Raw genomic sequence first — 5,409 nt, forward strand, 5'->3', positions numbered from 1 at the left:
GTTTTATTTTAAAAAAAACCACATTTATTCAGCATCATGATCAGACTATTACATTTAGCAATCAGTAGCATGGGTACAAAAAAAGAGCCAACTAAAACACTTCGTTGGAAGGCTTTACACTTTTCACAGAAGAGAAACTAAAATAACCTGTTATACAATTAGTCGCAAACACAGTCCTGGAGGTTTTTTATCCATACATCTGAGTCTTGTCTAAAACATGTCTTCTTCGTAGCAGCTAGGCCCCGCCACCACTGTGCCTGGGTGAGTTCGCAGGTCTGTTGTAACCTGTGGTTTCCCTGTCACTTGTCTGACTATCTTTTCTTCCTAAGTTTTGTTTCCTGACAGTAATGAAAACCTTCTGTCGCTGCCATAGCTACTGCTGGAACTGCCATAGCTACCTTGGTTTCATGGGTTTAGCAAAGTATTGGCCTCCACCACCACAAGGGCCTGAACTTCTGCCTCCAAAATTTCCTCCTGTCATGGGTCCAAAATTCGAAGCTTGACTATTGTAACTGCCAAAACCGTTGTAGCTTTTGCCACCTCCAAAATTGTTTTCGTCGTCACCAAATCCATTATGGAGCTTCCCTGGTAGTTTGGCTGGTAAAGAATCTGCCTGCAATGTGAGAGACCTGGGTTTGATCCCTGGGTTGGGAAGATCCCCTGAAAAGGGCACGGCAACCCACTCCAGTATTCTTGCCTGGAGAATCCCAGTGGACAGAAGAGACAGGGGGCGTAAAAAGTCGGACACAACTGAGCAACTAAGCATTGCACAAATCCATTATAGCCGTCCCCACTGCCTCCATATCCACCACCACCACCACAGCTGCCACCAAAACCACCTCGAACACTGAAGTTTCCTCCTCGACTAAAGTTGTCATTCCCACCGAAATCACTAGCCGCCATTCACTCACCAGCCAGTGAAGCACTAACCATCTCTTGCTAAGGTTAGTCTTTCCTTACTTCACAGTTGTGATCATTCACAGTGTGGTATTTCTGAATGATAGTCTTGTCTACAGAGTCATGGTATCAAAGGTTACGAAAGCAAAGTCTCTCTTTTTGCCACTGCCTCAGTCTGTCATGATTTCAAACACTTCAGTTTCCCCATACTGTTCAAAATAATCTCTCAAGTGATATCCTTCAGTGTCTTCTTTAGTGCCACTCATAAAAATCATTTTTTCACAGTTAAGTTGGCACAAAGTCTTTGAGAATCTTCCCCTGAGATGGCCCTCTTGGGCTCCACAACTCTTTCATCACTTTCCGTGGCCTTGCCTTCCTGGCCGCATCCACCTCCTCCACAAGGCACATGTGACAAACCCGAAGCCTCTGGAGTGCTTGGTGTTTGGAGCCCTCATTACCACACACTCTGTTCCCCATTGCTCAAAATGGCTCCTCAGACTCTCCTCAGTTGTTTCAAAGCTCAAAAGTCTGATGAAGAGCTTCCGCAGCTGTTTGAGTTCCTTGGGAGATTCTGAGTTAGACAGTCGTGCAGCAGCGAGGGTGGTTGGACACTTGAACGATGCTTACCGGGCAGCGTCCATGGGCAGAAAGGTTGGAACTTGACTTTTAAATCACTATACTAAAGAGCAGGTACACCTTGAGGTTTGGCTCATGACTACAATTCTCCTGGATCTGAATTTTGGGCATCTGTAATTATGACATCTGCTGTAGATAGCGTTAGTGACTCAGTTGTGTCTGACGCGACCCCATGGACTATAGACTGCTGGGCTCCTCCATCCATGAAATTCTTCAGGCAAGAATACTGGAGTGGGTTGCCATTCTTTTCTCCAGGGGATCTTCCCAACCCAAGGATCAAACCCGGTCTCCCACATTGCAGGCAGATTCTTTACCATCTGAGCTACTAGGGAAGCCCTATGATGACAAAAGGAGAAAGAATAAGTTGGTTGACTTAATACCATCATACAGTATAACTTCCATGTCCTTTATAGTATCTTCACAAGCCTTTCATTAGCTTATGCCTGCAAGATTTCTATCAGTTGATGGTTAACCATAATGGTGATCATGATAATGATGAGAATTATGAAAACAAACATTTCTGAGCACTTATTATATTTAAGGTGCCATATGAGGCCCTGTACCTTAATTTCCTTATTTAGTTCTCATAACCACTTTCAGGTTAGAATCTGTCATTAACATTTTTACAGACTAAGACATTGAGACTTTAGAGAGCCTGAGTGACTTGCCCAGTGCTGTCCAGTTAAGAAGGTGGTAGAATGGATTTTGAATCTTGTCAGGCTGTCCCAAGAGCTTGCGTTTCAACCACCACCCTATACAGCCTCTTAATCCTCTATTTATGCCCTCAGTCCTGTTAATAAAGAATGGTTTTGGTTCTTGCCCGAACTAGATTCCACCAGTACAACTATGTGAGCATGAACTCTGCCAGCTGGCACTCTTGAAGATAAGATCCTTTTAGTCCCAAACGCTCAAGTCCACCCGGTCTTCAGAAACTTGGACAACAGCCAGCCTGGCCTCTGGCCAAGTTATGAAGTAGAGGAAGTTGGTCTTTGGCATTTTATACTTCCCTGCACTCTGCCATACCCTCTAAATATCCTATCAATCAAAGATTCCTCTAATTTTCAGTTCCTGGAGCCCAAATCTTGCCAAAAGGACTGAATTCTTAAGTTTCTGCCTGTTTACTTCTTGAGACTCCCTGAGCTCCTCAAGCCCCAGCTTGCTGATTTTCCATCTGTATCTGAGTCAGTTTCACTCTAGTTTCCCATCCATGCCTGTGTTAATGTACTCATGGAGGGAGGTTGATAGAGGCCCTCCAGACACTCAAGGCTTTCTAGAGATAGGACCCCTATCTACTGGGTTGGCCAAAAAGTTCATTTGGGTTTTTCCATAACATCTTATAGGAAAACTCAAACAAGCTTTTTGGCCAACTCAATATTTTGGCAACTGGAGTGCTCTGTGTTCCAGGACTGATAGGAAAGGAAGAGATGGCAGCCTTAGTGATAACAACAGCTAATCACAGAGTATTTAATCTGTGCCCTGAACTGTTCTAAGTACTTTATATGTGCATGCACGCTAAGTTGCTTCAGTCATGTCCCTCTCTTTGTGATACCATGGACTGTAGCCCACCAGGCTCCTCTGTCCATGGGGATTCTCCAGGCAAGAATACTGGAGTGGGTTGCCATGCCCTCCTCCAGAGGATCTTCCCAACTCAGGGATCAAACCTATGTCTCTTATGTCTACCTGCATTGGCAAATAGGTTCTTTACCACTAGCACCACCTGGGAAGCCACCTGGGAAGCACTTTATACATATTAATTTATTTCATCCTTCCAACAGTCCTATGAGGTATTTTAGTCAAGGCTCCAGCAAGAAATAGGAGATACACAGAGATGAAATTCTGAAGCAAATTCAAAGAAGGGACTATTTGCAGATGTGTAGGCAGATCTGAGGGAATCAATCAGGAATGCTGAGGCATCCAGGAAACTAGCCATAGTAGAAAACCATTCCTACCCCTAGGCTGAAAGAGCAGTCAAGAAAACGGTGTTAGAGCTGATGAAGAGCTTCTCCAGGAAGAGCTGCTCTCAGTCATGGGATGAGTCAGAGCTCCAGTGATGTGGGGACTGGGGCAGCAGGGGATGTGACCATCGCGGGGGTTAGTGAGGTGTTGGGGAAACAAGTGCTCTTCCTCCTTCCAATTTCCTATCATCAGTAGTCATGTATGGATATGAGAGTTGGACTATAAAGAAAGCTGAGTGCCGAAGAATTGATGCTTTTGAACTGTGGTGTTGGAGAAGACTTTTGAGAGTCCCTCGGACTGCAAGGAGATCCAACCAGTCCATCCTAAAGGAGATCAGTTCTGGGTGTTAATTGGAAGAACTGATGTTGAGGCTGAAACTCCAGTACTTTGGCCACCTGATGTGAAGAGCTGACTCATTTGAAAAGACCCTGAATCTGGGAAAGATTGGAGGTAGGAGGAGAAGGGGATGACAGAGGATGAGATGGTTGGATGGCATCACCGACTCAATGGACATGAGTCTGAGTAAATTCTGGGAGTTGGTGATGGACAGGGAGGCCTGGTGTGCTGCAGTCCATGGGTTTGCAGAGTCAGACACGACTGAGCAACTGAACTGAACTGAACTGAAGCAACTAGAAGCCTGAGGTGGGTCTGGGTGGTATAGGCTGGAGGTACCCATTGCCATGGGGCTCAGTACATGGCTTAAGGACAGAGAAAAACCACAAAGCACAGAGAGGTTGAGCAATGGACCCAATGTCACAGAATTAGGGAGTGGAAGCACTAGGATTGGAATGGAGGCTGATACACCGTCGCTAGCGTTGAGGAGTCCTCCCACATTTCCATCGAGTCTGACAGCTTCCAAAAATGCCCTTGGGCTCCAGTCATCTCTTTAAAATGTCCTTGTCCACAGTAGACCTTGAGCAGAAATTACTTCGTGACAGGTTTGGGTGACACTGGTAGGTCTTGGCCAATTCGATGGGTTAATGATAACTAACATGGTTAAGCTTATGAAATGGAAAGATCATGAACTAGTAAGTTTGCCCGAAGACTGCTGAGAAGTTGGGGAGAATCATTTTGCCTCAGCAGAGGAGAAACTGAGACCTGTGATTTCTGGGTGAGAGAAGTCAGTATGTCTTCAGTGTGAACAATTTCTGAAAAAAAAAAAGAAAAATCTACCCACCTGGGTTGAACCTGCTCATGGCAGAACAACTGCATTGCATGGAGACATTTCCTGTGAAAAGAGGTACATAAAAGCACTCCCATGAAAGAGAAAATTCAAGAGAAATGAAATGATTAGAATTTCATGAATGATTGATTAGAATCAATGAATGAATCTAATGAATGAATGATTAGAATCTAATGAATGATTAGATTTTTTTACATTAAAATAGTGAAGCTCTCATAATAGCCTTTTAGTATTTATTTGTTTCTAATTAACTTTTTGTTTTCTTCTTGGAAAAATTGGGCAGCAAGCTAAAGTACACTCTCCCCCTCCTTTTTTTTTGCTTGTGCTGGGACTTCATTGGTGCGGGCTTTTCTCTAGTTGCAGTGAGCAGGGTCTACTCTCTAGTGCTCAGGCTTCACATTGAGGTAGCTCCTCATTGCAGAGCATGGGCTCTAGTGAAGTGGACTTCAGTAGATACAGCGCACATGCTCAGTATTTGTGACTACTGGGCTCTAGTGCCGTGGGGAATCTTCCCAGATCAGGGATCAAACCCATGTCTCTTGCACTGGCAGGTAGATTCTTTACCACTGAGCCACTTGGGAAGCCTCTAAAGTACACTTTTAATGTAAGCCAGACAATGGCTTCTATGAAGAAAAAGAATGAAGCTTGGAAAGAGGGAAGAGGCCCAGGGTGATGCATTAAGAGGCACAGAGTGTAAGAAAAATATCAGCTTTCCTTACGTAATTTAGCAACAGAAT

General features: G+C 44.5%; 1 pseudogene; it reads right to left on the reverse strand.

Annotated features, from left to right (window-relative positions):
* Nucleotides 1–235: 235 nt before the first annotated feature.
* Nucleotides 236–2,529, reverse strand: LOC145545700 (heterogeneous nuclear ribonucleoprotein A1-like; annotated as a pseudogene).
* Between the last annotated feature and the right edge of the window lie 2,880 nt (nt 2,530–5,409).

This window comes from Giraffa tippelskirchi, chromosome 4, assembly GCF_054371585.1.
Source record: "Giraffa tippelskirchi isolate mGirTip1 chromosome 4, T2T-mGirTip1v1.2.pri, whole genome shotgun sequence".
Classification (NCBI taxonomy): domain Eukaryota; kingdom Metazoa; phylum Chordata; class Mammalia; order Artiodactyla; family Giraffidae; genus Giraffa; species Giraffa tippelskirchi.